Raw genomic sequence first — 13811 nt, 5'->3', positions numbered from 1 at the left:
GTTTTTCCTAAAATGACAAGAAAAACACCTATCATGAATGCTCCAAATATATTCACTGATGGGTCTAATAATGGTACAGCAACAGTAGTTACCCCAGATCGAACTTTTACATTTTTAGTACCGAAACAATCAGCTCAAAAGGTAGAGCTTAATGCAGTTTTACAAGCTTTTTTGATGTTTAAAGATTCTGTATTTAATTTATTTTCTGATAGTCAGTATGTAGTTAATGCTATAGTATCTCTTGAAGATGCTGGTAGGATTTCCCCTTCTTCTACTGTTTTCTCTTTGTTTTCCACTATACAAAGTCTAATCTGGGACAGAAAAGATCCATTCTTTATAGGACATATTAGGGCACATACAGGATTGCCTGGAGCCCTTAGTTTAGGCAATGATTTAGCAGATAAAACTACACATGACATACATATTTTCTCTACATTTGAAGAAGCTACAAATTTTCATAAAAGGTTTCATGTTAATGCTAATACTTTACAAAAGCATTTTAAAATAACTAAAGAACAAGCCAGACATATAATAAAACAATGTCAAAATTGTGTGACATTTTTACCACAAGTTAATCTTGGAGTCAATCCTAGAGGACTGATACCTAACCATATTTGGCAGATGGACGTCACACACTTGCCAGAATTTGGAAAATTAAAATATTTACACGTTACAGTTGATACTTCTTCTGGATTTTTGATGGGCTCCCTTCATGCCGGAGAAAAAACTAAAGATGTTATAGATCATTGCTTACAAAATTTTGCCACTGTGGGCGTTCCTAAACAGTTAAAAACCGATAATGGTCCTGGCTATACCTCTACCTCTTTTAAACAATTTTGCTCATCATTTGGTATTACTCATATAACAGGAATCCCTTACAATCCACAGGGACAAGGCATAGTTGAAAGAGCTCATCAAACTATTAAAACATACTTATTAAAGCAAAAAGAGGGAATTGGAAGGGGGTATATATCCCCCAAAGATAAACTTAAAATAACGCTTTTTACTCTAAACTTTTTAAATTTGGATTCATCAGGACTTAGTGCTGCGGAAAGGCATATGTATCCAAAAAATGTACATAAGCCTAAAGTACTTTGGAAATATATTCTAACAGGACAATGGAAAGGTCCTGACCCAGTGATTGTCTGGAGTCGGGGGTCTGTTTGTGTTTTTCCACAGGGAGAACAGCAGCCCATTTGGATTCCAGAGAGATTAACTAAAACAGTTTCTACAGATTGAAAAGAAGATGATTTGACTCAAATCCATAACAGCTGATATCCAGAACTCCAGCTTGGCCATTCTTACATCTGCGACAGTGATTAACCAGGATGCTTTTTTCAATAGCTATTTTATTATTGCATTTTTCTACATCATAAGGTTCTATTTTTATTTTTTGAGCTCATACAAACCTAGGTTAATGTTTTTATGATCAGTTTTATTTTTTGACTGTGGAGTTTTTAAACATTGCAATGGAGATTTCACCCAGGTAAAGCTACAATGTCTTTACTATTTTCTTATGTGTTGTACGTTTGTGTACACTCTTGTGTTTTGTGTTGTATGTCTGTATGTGCATATGTCCATATTTCTTATATGAGGAGTGCTCATGAAAAAATGGATCTGAATTATTATTATTTTTTTTATTCACGTGATTTAAATGGTTTAATTTAAATTATGTAAACAGCTGTTAAGGATTGTTTTTAAAGGTGGTTAACAGATCTGTTTGTTTACTAATTTAAATTAGGTAAAAAGCTGTTAAGGATTGTTTTTAAAGTAGGTTAACAGATCTGTTTGTTTACTTTCACCTTTCCTTTTCATTATATTTAATAATTCTTTTCAGGATAATGTCTCTTTAGCATCATTGCCAGAATTCCTATCTCCATCCCAGTGCCGGTGAAGAACTCAACAAGTAATGCTCAATCAAAGAGTCAACTTACTTTGGGAGGAAACGGATTTTGGGAGGAAATGGACATATTGATAGATTCCTCTGCTTTGAACTGCTTGCAGAACTTGCCTGGACTATGTAACTATCGTTTGGTGCAGCAAATTGTGGTAATGCTGGCATATCTTTGCTGATGGTGTCACTAGTGATGCAATTTTTCCTTGCCAGCGCACCCCATGTTAATTGTGGTAGTGCTGACATATCTTTGCTGATGGTGTCACCAGTGATGCAATTTTTCCCAAGGAGCCGTCAATTGGCTTGGTGTCGTGGCATTTCTGTATCCTCCTCCCTTCTGCTAGTGATGGTCTAAAATTTGGGGGCCAATGGCTTATGCTGGACCGGTAGTCAGTGACGGGTATGATCCAATTGCAGTGGTATCAACCTAAGACAGGAGGCTGACGTCTAAAGGTCAGTTTTCCGATGACGGGTAAGAGCCATATGTTGAATTGGACAACCTACCAGGCACGGTCCATAAGCCACATTAACCTCACTCCCCCACTGGCACCAAGGCCAAATTTGGGGGCCAACAGAGGTGAGGCAAAGAACCTCACCCCCCCATTCGTGCATAGACCTATCCACAAGTATGGCTGTATGCTGGACCGGTAGTCAGTGACGGGTATTATTCAATTGCAGAGGTATCAACCTAAGACAGGAGGCTGACGCCTAAAGGTCAGTTTTTCCCATGACGGGTAAGAACCATATGTTGAATTGGACAACCTACCAGGCATGGTCCTTAAGCCACATTGCTTGTTGTTTAATTAATCAGAAGGGGGGAGATGCTGGGAGCCATTAGCCAAATAGGTATGACAATTTCCTTGCCAGCGTACCCCATGTTGCTGACATGTTGCAGTGACATTGAATGTACGTGACCTTGCTCAAGGACCAAGGCAGATTAGGGAGTTCCCGGTTTTAAGATAATCGTGTTTAGGGCGTTCCCAGTTTAGGTTCCAGGTTTAAGGTTTAAGATTATTCCTGCTGGGAATAGGGCGTATCCTGCTGCCTGAGTTCCCCTTGAGTTCTCACGGGATTCAGACAATATATTTTGGAGATAGAAGCCCAGTGGAGGTGGATTTGGGCAGAGAACGTGGATTTCCCCAGAACGTGATTGTAGACGGCTGGTGTGAGTTCGGGAATAAAGAGTTGCTGTTTGAATCTACAAGCTTTGTGGTGGCTCGTGATTGTGTGCCCAGCCAGACTGCGGCATTTGTGCCCAGCCAGACTGCGGCACTTCACCACATCCTTCTCCCATAATGTTTTGCCTCATCTTGGGACCTGAACAATAGTCCGCCTTCCATAGACTAAATCTCTGAACTGTGAGCAAAACTAAACATTTTGTTCTCTAAATTGTTCTCATGGGGTATTTTGACACAGCACGGAAAAGTTAACACCTCCTATAATTTACTGTAGTTTCCATTAGTTTTTCCATTAGTTCTCAACATTTATCGTTAATGTTTTCAGACTTATTTCACTGTTAGATTCAATAAAATGCAAAGAATTCAATAAAATTGTTTGTAAGTTCTTAGTTTTTGGATGATATCTTGAAACTATAGTTGTACATTTTTATATTTCTAAAAATTATACTATTTCATCAATGTTATGTGTGTCTAATAGAAATGCTGGTTGTCATCCTATGCAATGGTTGTTTTTCTGTTATATTCTTACAATATTCATTTACTTCAAGGGCTTCAATAATACATGTCTATTACCTCCCCCCCCACTTCTCCTCCTTCTCTTCCCTCTTCTCTTCTTTTTGACTGCTTCTTTAATTTCAATTTTCCTCTTAACCTAACATATGTAGGCTATGTGTGTTAAGCATCTTAGGTATAAAATAATGCCTTCTCCCAAATGTATAAGAGTATTGTGGGATAATCTACAACAAATTAAAAAGTGTCTGTTGGCATAATTTATCTTATAAGTCACACTTTTATAATAATTTGTCAGATGCAATTTTGTCAATAGAAAATAAAGTGGTTTTATGATAATTTAAACAAGTTATATTTTTAAAAAGTCATTGGTGATTAAAATAATTCTATTAAATATGCATTTACTTAACCTCTATCATATAAGAGGAATTCTGGTAGACAAACAATATACAAAAGCAAATATAATACATTACTTCAAAGAATTCATTATACAAAAAAATAAAGTAAGACAGAGAAATATAGGCAGAATATTCTTTTCAGTCCATGAACATACTCTGATGACTTCCCTTTTAAGAAACTGTTCCTTAATCACAGATCAATGTCCATCTGTGGTCTTATCTCTTTCTGTCTGATGTAATCTGAATGTCTTGGGGAGTTAGTTCATATTTACTCCACATTCCCTAATCTCCCACTAATGGTTTTCATCATTTACACCTGGCATTTTATTTCCTGTACAATTTTCTTATACTGACAATATTAAAACCATTAATAACATAGTGATTACCAAAGTGAATGGACATGATTTGGTGCTTCTCTTTGCAGACTTCATGGTTAATCATTTTCTTTTTTCTGACCTCTTATCTTTGTTACTATCCCTAGTCTCCTACAAATATGGCAATTCTTTTCCCTATACATGCCCTTTCTTCCTTACATTATTTTCATATATGGGATTGTAACCTAATTCTATTCTAAGTTCACAGTACTTAATTCTGCATCCTATAGTAATTTGAATTTGCCTACTCTAACAGACACAAGCACTTCACAATGATGACTTCTAAATCTGCCTCTGGGTTTTCTCTTTATGCCTCAGTTCTCAAGAATAACTTTAATTCGATGTCTCCCTTTATGACTAATAGGTATCTCTAGTTACCTCAATATGTTCAAACTAATCATCTCTAATAACTACTATTATATATAAACACCCATATTAACATTGTATATATTGAAGAAATAAGACATGAATGAATAAAATGCTAAAGGTAAGGTAGAGATTACTTTTGTGGTAACATCAGGTGAGTGATGATTTGGGGACAGTATTCATATAATTTTTAATAGTAAAGCAATATTTTATAATTATATATTTTAAACTCATGTCCCATAAATCTTTGACCATAATATTGGAAAAAATACATCTTTTCTTTAAAAATATCAATAAGCTGATTACCTAAATTGATTATAGCCTATGTTTATGTCCACTACTGAACAAGAAATGGGTATAGAATACTTGTCACAAATCTAACTCAGTTTCTAAGTAACTCAACATACACAATTCCTTTGGTTATTTACACAAATATTTAGCATTTTTTTCTATTGTTAAAGTTACTCATTACTTTTTCTTGAGTAGAATTTCCAGTTACAGTGACTTTCTCACTGTTTCTGAAACTAGCCAATGATTCCCTTCTTCAGGGCCTTTGTATTTACGATTTTATCTGATCTGACTACATATCTTTATGACTTACTGCCTTACCCTTCTGGTCTTCATTCCAATGATACTTAAACTATTAGACTGCTCTTGGACACATATAAAATGGCAGACCATTATAGAATATTTCCTATACATTTTATTGGTGTGAATTATTTTCTTAGCCTATACAATTAGGTAATATACTACATATTCTACTTGTTTATTGTCTATATCCCTACTGAAATAGATTTAAAAGTGGAAGGACTTTTTTTAATCTTATATGCGGTAATATATATGTAGTGTCTACAACAGGGCCTGACATACAAAATAGGAAAATGAATATTTATAGAATCTTAGGATTATGTTTCTAATTGGTTTGCTCAGTATTATCACCCAATCTTTTTGTGTGGTGTTCTACATTTTCACATTGTTTACTGTGTGATATTTTTTCTTTTTTTTTTTCATCCTGAAATTTAGAGACTATAAATTTCTTCATGGTGGTACTATATTATATTTAGATTGTTTCCTTTTAAAATGAGTTATAAGCTTCTAAGATCAAGGGGATCATTGTTTGCTCATTTGTTGATTTCTTTAATAAGACCTGTAGGATGTTTTGAGCCCAATCTATGGAATTAGTAATTTATTCATTTCAATACCTGACACATGTTTAATAAATGTTATCTTATGACTAAAAATATAGAAAAAAGCAATGATATATTAACTTTTCCTAAATTAATAACAAAATATGGAATCATTACCCTATTGTGTGCCACACATTGTATGGTAATATTTAAAATTACCCATGTCTTGTTATTCACATATTTAATTCTTACATCTTTGAACACAAATTATAACTTTAAACTGTTAATCTTACAAGCTGTATTTTTTTGCTCTGCTTTTTTAGTAGCTTTAGTAATGAGGTTTTTAAGAACTTCTTAATAGTGACTTTGATTTACTGATAATAACAAATTATCTTTAAAATACAAACTGTAATATTTGATAATATACTCATTTCCATAAAAATCAATAAGAGCAGCAAAATTTAAATGTATTTGTTGCTAGGTTAAAATTCCATACATAAATGTGAAAAATGCATCATGAATGGAAGGCTGCATCCATAAAGTAAAGGTTGAACAAGGAGAGACTGCACTTGGTATTGAAGAAAGCATGAGATTAGCATATGTGACATAAATTGGATGCTTCTTTGGGCAGAGATGGGATGAATTAATTGCACATTGATATTCTTAATGGAGAATTAACACTGGAAAAAATTATCATATTTCACCATAAAAGAGTAGAATGTATAGTTTGTGTGTGTGTGTGTGTGTGTTTATTTATGTATATTGATTCTTTACCTATGTTTTGAGCATATGCTGTGATTCTTTCTAAATTACAGTGAGTTTAGCATGTATATACAATTAATTGTGGTAATGTTTTTAATGATTTTTTTTAAAAAAAATATCTAAATAACAAGTAGTACAAATTCACCAAAGGGAAAAAATGTCATTAGAGATTTTTGTAGGGCAATCCTATGTAGATTATACTTCAAGAGATTTGTAATTGAATGAAATTCATTCTCTTATTCTGGAAAGATAAAAGCTACTCTAAGGGTCTTTTTGTGTTTAATTAGTCCTGTTTAAAATCCTTCACAGTCTTGAAATAATCTCTTTGTGCATTAGTAAAATCAACTAAAATCAAGGGGTGCACATGAGGGTCTGGAGGGAATAAGGGTTGTTAAACATGGGCATTAAGAGGATAGATTATAGTCATGAGTCTCTCTAAAAGTCACCATACTTTGTTGTGCAGGGTGTTATGGGAAAGAACAATCATGCAACCAGTCCCGGCTCAATTCTGGGTAAAGGCATATAGATATGTTTCTATATAGGTAATCATGAAATATTTTAAAAATTATAACTTCTTGTTACCACCTTACTTACATTTTACCTTGCAAACCCCAAAGTAGATTATAAACATTTTGAAGCAAGAGTGGTTATTCATGATAACATTTTCTGTTATTCATAATGAAGTACATATAACCCTTAATGAAAGCTTCATATTTCACATGTCTTGAATGCTCTACTGGATGGCCCTGAATCTTAATTCCAAGCATATGAAACCAATATTTTTCTAATTATTCTAATTAGAAAATTAGAAATTTTCTAATTATTTGGTATCATTAAACTTTGTAAAGAGGAACAGCATTTGAAGTCATTCATGTGTCTTACGTGTACCTTACAGGTAAGTTTCCCAGGAACCAGCAGCCACCCTCAGGAGTATTGGCTGACAGCCACTTTTATGAATTTTGCTTCTCTTGGGGAAGTACATTATAATGCAAGGCACTGCTTTACAAGATTTGTTGTAAAGAACGTTTAGAATTCTGAAGATATGTTTTTTTATCCCAAACACATCTGCTTAAGCCCTTCCACTTTTCCAAGGGCAAAGAATGTCTTGTATTTATGATGTTTTGCATGCTTTAGAACTCAGCTGTAAAAAATCCATTTTCTTTTCAAGCAGAAGAAAAAGAGGAGGGTGATTAGGAGATACCTTGAATAAATACAGCAGCAAAACATCACAGTGGGGGCCACATGTGCAGGGGAATAAGAAGAGGGTTGAGAGAGAAGAGGGATGAAAAAGGAGAAAAAAGACTTTTGCTAAAATATTGATTATTAGATTTAGAACTGCATACTTGAAATTTGATGGGCGTAGATACCATTTTCACTTCAAAAGAAATAGTAAATGTGTGAGGTGATGGATATAGTATTCGTCTTAAATGTGATAGTCATTAAACAATAAACATACACACTGAAACATCACCTTAAATACATTAAATATATAGTTTTAAATATGAATTATATCTCAATGAAATTGAGAGAAAAGTGAAATAAGACATGTACCCTCCCCACTAGAAAACATAGTAAGAACTGTATCTTATTCCTTTTTGATGAAAGAACAGACTTTGTGAGATATGTACAAAGGTAAATCAGGAAGAAAATATCTCTCCAGATTCTATCTAAATAAAATATAAATTTTTAGTATAGAAAACCCCATCTCATGGGCTGGGGCTCTGTGTGGCTCAGTGGCAGAGTGCTTGCCTAGCTAGCATGTGTGATGTACTGGGTTCCATCCTTAGCACTGAATAAAAATAAATAAAATGAAATGATTATATATCAAAAAGGAAATCCTGTCTTAGTGCCATTTGTACTGAATATTGATTTGAAAAATTATAGACTCAACAAAAATCAACTAGAAGATAAAATGCTAATTACATCTCACCCACAATTTTGACCCCATCTTTTAATGATTTTTAAATTTAGAACATTATATTTATACATAGTTTCTGGGTTTCTTTTTTCTATTTATAAATAGTATATAGATTTCTCCTCAGTGCCTTCTTTCCCTTAAATATGCTTTGGCTTCCACAAATGAGAGAAAACATTTGATCCTTGATTTTCTGAGTTTGGCTTATTTCACCTTGCATGATATTCTCCATTATCATCCATTTACTGGTAGAGGTCATTATTTTATTCTTCTTTATGGCTGATAAAAATTCTCTTTTTTATATTTTCTATATTTCCTTGATCCATTCATCTATTTATGGGCATCTGGGTTGATTCCAAAATTTCACTATGTTGAATTGTGCTGCTGTAAACATTGTAGTAGCTGTATACTGAAGTATGCAGATTTTAGTTCTTTTGGATAAATACCAAGGAGTGGAAGAGCTGGGTATGAGGTGGTTCCATTTCTAGATTTTGAGGACTCTCCATATTGCTTTCAAAAGCGGTTCTACTAATTTGCAATCCTACCAACTATGTATAAGTGTACATTTCCCCCCACTTCTTTTCCAGCATTTATTATTATTCATATTCCTGATCATTGCCATTCTTATTGGAGTGAGAAAAGATCTCAATGTGGTATTGATTTGCATTTCCCTGATGGCTAAAGATGTTGAACTATTTTTCATATGTTCGTTAGCCATTGGGTTTTTTTTTTTCTTTTGAGAAATATCTGTTCAGTTACATTGCCTATTTATTCATTGGGTTATTTGTTTATTTTTTTGGCATTGAGTTTTTTGTTATTTATATATTCTGGATATTAACAGCCATAACAAGCAAAGATTTTCTTCCATTCTGTAAATCCTCTTTTCACTCTCCTATTTGTTCCCTTTTTGTAATGCTTAAGTTATTTTAATTTGATTGCATTGTACTTATTGAATCTCAGTTGTTTTATTTCTTTACTTTAGGAGTACTTTTGAATAAATTGGTACCTGCACCTCTATGATGAAGTGTTGATCCTATTTTTTTTTCTAGCAGTTGCAAAGGTTCTGGTCTAATTCTTAAGTTCTTGATCTATTTAGATCTGATTTTTGAGCAGTATGAAGGATAGAGATCTAATTTCATAAGTCTACATATAGATATCCAGTTTTTCTGTACTGTTTATTAAAAAGACTTTTCTTCAATATACTTGAAACCCTTTTTAAGTATCAAATGAATATATGCATGTGGCTTTGTCTCTATAGCTCCTATTCTACTCCATTGGTCTTCATGTCTACTTTGATGCCAAAACTATGATGTTTTTCTTATTATAGTTCTGTAGTATAGTTTGAGATCAGGTATTCTGATGCCTCCTGCATCACTTTTCTTGTTCAGAATTGCTTTGGCTATTCTGGGTGTTTTATTCTTCCAAATGAATTTAAGGATTTTTTTTTCTAATTTGGTGAATAATGTTATCAGTATTTGGATTGGAATTGCTTTGAACCTGTTTGCTTTTGGTATTATGGCAATTTGGCAATATTAATTTTGCCTACCTAAAAATAAGTGAATTCTTTCCATCTGAAGTTCTCTTTCATTTCTTTCTTCAGTGTATTATAGTTTCATTGAAGAGATCTTTTACTTCTTTGGTTAGATTCATTGCAAGAATTTTTTTAGGATGATTTTCCTAATTCATTTAGGAGTGTTGATTTTTGTACATGATATTCTACTACTTTAGTAAACCCATTTATCAGATCTAGAAGTCTTTTGGTGGAATTTTTTGTGACTTCATATTTTTAATATCATTTCATTAAATTTAAAAATAAAGCAAATATATTACAATTCATTTGGAAATCTTGGAATATAAAATATGATTAATTTGTAAATAAAATAACAAATAATTAAAAAAAATCTTACAATGTCTCCAATCCAGTTTGTCTTCCTTGTATTCCAGTGAAAATGAAATTGCATTGCATTTCATCCTAAATGACTAATTACTGAACTTGAGGAGTAATTCAAGTTAAAACCTGAATGAAGAATCCTGGGAATGAGATGATTTGCATGAGAGGGACAAAATAGATCTCAGAGCCAAACTGGACAGAAAGACTTGTTTGTTCAGAGGGTGGTCTAGCTTAAAGACTTATTTATTTCATAAGGTTGCTCCAGGGTCACTCCTGGATTTGCTGTAAGTATTTACAAGTATGTTTACTCTCTACATGCTCTTGAGAGCAACATTCTTGAACTTGAGAGAAATATCCAGCAGTTCATTAGGTTGTTGCTAAGAGGGAAAAACAATGAATTATTCTTAATATGGAATTAGTTTATTAAGACATCAATTATTGGGAACAGGATCATTGAAGGCTAACATGATTTCACAGTTTCAGTTGGTAGTTGAATATATTAAACCTTAGAAATTCCTTATGTGATTCTGAACCTAACCAAACTTATATTTGGAAAGCTAAGGAATAGTGACAGCATCTTTGTTAACATAAAGGATGAATTATATGTGTACCCATGTTTATAGCAATGCAATTCACAACAGCCGAATTTTTAAATCAACTTAGGTGTCCATCAACAGATGAATTATTAAAGAACATGTAATACATATGTACCTACACACACATATAAGTTTTATTCATACATAAAGAAGAACAAAATTGCTGAGAGCCACGGCCAAGTCTGTATGGCCCCTGGCATTTTGCCAACAGTATTGATTGACAGGCGAGGCATTACTATCCGCCTCTGTCGCAACTTTTGAGTTCTCGCACTACTGTGGAGTTCTCATGGGGATTTCCAGGGATTCCCCGAGAGTTTCCATTGATTGGGGAAGTGCAGGAGGAGGGATTTTCCGGGAGAGATATTTCTGGCTGGGGGTTCCTGGACAAGCGGCATGGTGTTCAGGAGGATTCCCCGGGAGCTGTGTGAAGTGTTTTCCTGCAGTTCAAAAATAAAGTTTGTTCCTGCTTCAGTGGCTCGTGATTTGTGCCCAGCTAGACTGCGGCACAAAATTATTCCATTTTCAGTAAAGTGGATGGAACTGGAGACCATATTGAAAATAAAGTAAAACATACTCAGATGACAAAAATGGTATGTTTTCTCTCATATACAGAAGCTAAAGAGAGAAAAGGAAAAAAGTTCAGGGCCTGAGGGGGAGCTCATGTAAACAGAAAAGAGACAAGTAGAAGCCCAGAAGAAAGGAAGACCTAAAAAAAAGAGGGTCCTGGGAAATGAAATTGACCAAATTATGGTATGTGAATATGTATTTATGCAACAACAAATCCCACAGTTATTCATAATTGTAATGTCAATAAAAATAAAAATTAAAAAAGATGGAATTATAAAATTTTAAGTCAGATGTTATAAGTATTGGAGATGGCTACCTTTTGTGAAAATAGAATGTTGAGATTAACATAATTTATTAAAATTAGTATTTTACTTTATGTTAGGTAACATGTAAGACTATGATTACCACATATATGTATTAAAAGTTTTTGATATTTGCATAATAATTATGATGTGTACTCTCAAATATATATAACTTTAATATGGATTTTTTTCTTTTTTCATTTTTTCTATCAAGCATATTTACAACCAAAGGTAAAAAAGACTGCCATTTTGAGGATACCAACCATGTGCCTGTCACTGTATTAGGTGTTCTTGTTGTTTTTCATTTTCACAAATACCTGTCAAGTATTTTAGTCTGTTTTCTGTTGTCAATAACACAGTACCAGAGACTGAGTAAGTTAGAAAGAAAGAGGATTATCTTGGCAGGTATTTCTGGTTGAAAGTCAAGGTCCTATATCCACAAAGGCCTTCATGCTAGTAGAGTCCAAGATGCTACAGGGCTTCACATGGCAAGAGATAGAGAGTATACATGCCTGTCTCTTCTTTTCTCTTTTCCATCTTGTAAAGCCACCAGGATTCAATCACTGGGGCCCCACCCCAAAGACCTTATCTAATCCCAACCACCTGTCACAGGTTTTACCTCCAAGCACCCAACCTGGACTAAGTTTCCACCTTCTTAAGGCCTCAATGCATAAATATCTGGGGGACATACTTGAACCATGTCAAGGTGTAGCATCCAGCTCTTCATTTTATAGATGATGAAACTGAGTCTGAGAGAGCTTAACTTATGAAGGTTGGCAAAACCAGAACCAGGGAGTGGCTAATCGTAGTGCTTTCAAATTAGGTCTCTGTGAACCCCAAACATTTGTTTTTTCTATAATGTAGAACATTGTTTTATAAATAAACCAGTAAGTATTTTAGTTTGTTTTCTACTTTATGCCTAGTATAGTTATGAAGCTACTTAGGCTAATATTAGTTTTTCTTGGTTAGAAATGCACACACACACTGGCAAGGTAGAGGGAACTGTGACCACGCACAGAGCAGGCCCAGCGGCCTGCTGAGGGGCAGAGCCACCCCCCATTCCCCGCCCCTGCCAGGTGACCACCGACAGAAAAGGCCCAGTGGCCCGCGGCGGGACAGAGCTTCCAATCACTCCTGCAAGGTAGGCGGGCCTGCGACCCACCTGCAGAAGAGGAGCAGCGGCCTGCTGAGAGGCAGAGCCGCCCCCTCCCCCTGCACCGGCAAGGTAGAAGGAACTGTGACCACGCACAGAGCAGGCCCAGCGGCCTGCTGAGGGGCAGAGCCACCCCCCACCCCCCGCCCCTGCCAGGTGACCACCGACAGAAAAGGCCCAGTGGCCCGCGGCGGGACAGAGCTTCCAATCACTCCTGCAAGGTAGGCGGGCCTGCGACCCACCGGCAGAAGAGGAGCAGCGGCCTGCTGAGAGGCAGAGCCGCCCCCTCCCCCTGCACCGGCAAGGTAGAGGGAACTGTGACCACGCACAGAGCAGGCCCAGCGGCCTGCTGAGGGGCAGAGCCACCCCCCACCCCCCGCTCCTGCCAGGTAGGTGGAACTGTGACCACGGACAGAAAAGGCCCAGTGGCCCGTGGCGGGACAGAGCTTCCAATCACTCCTGCAAGGTAGGCGGGCCTGCGACCCACCTGCAGAAGAGGAGCAGCGACCTGCTGAGAGGCAGAGCTGCCCCCTCCCCCTGCACCGGCAAGGTAGAGGGAACTGTGACCACGCACAGAGCAGGCCCAGCGGCCTGCTGAGGGGCAGAGCCACCCCCCACCCCCCGCGCCTGCCAGGTAGGTGGAACTGTGACCACCGACAGAAAAGGCCGAGTGGCCCGCGGCGGGACAGAGCTTCCAATCACTCCTGCAAGGTAGGCGGGCCTGCGACCCACTGGCAGAAGAGGAGAAGCGGCCTGCTGAGAGGCAGAGCCGCCCCCT

This window comes from Marmota monax, unplaced genomic scaffold, assembly GCF_021218885.2.
Source record: "Marmota monax isolate L192 unplaced genomic scaffold, Marmota_monax_Labrador192_F-V1.1 WCK01_AAM20220418_F8-fsc00294, whole genome shotgun sequence".
NCBI lineage: Eukaryota > Metazoa > Chordata > Mammalia > Rodentia > Sciuridae > Marmota > Marmota monax.
This window is presented reverse-complemented; position numbering follows the sequence as displayed.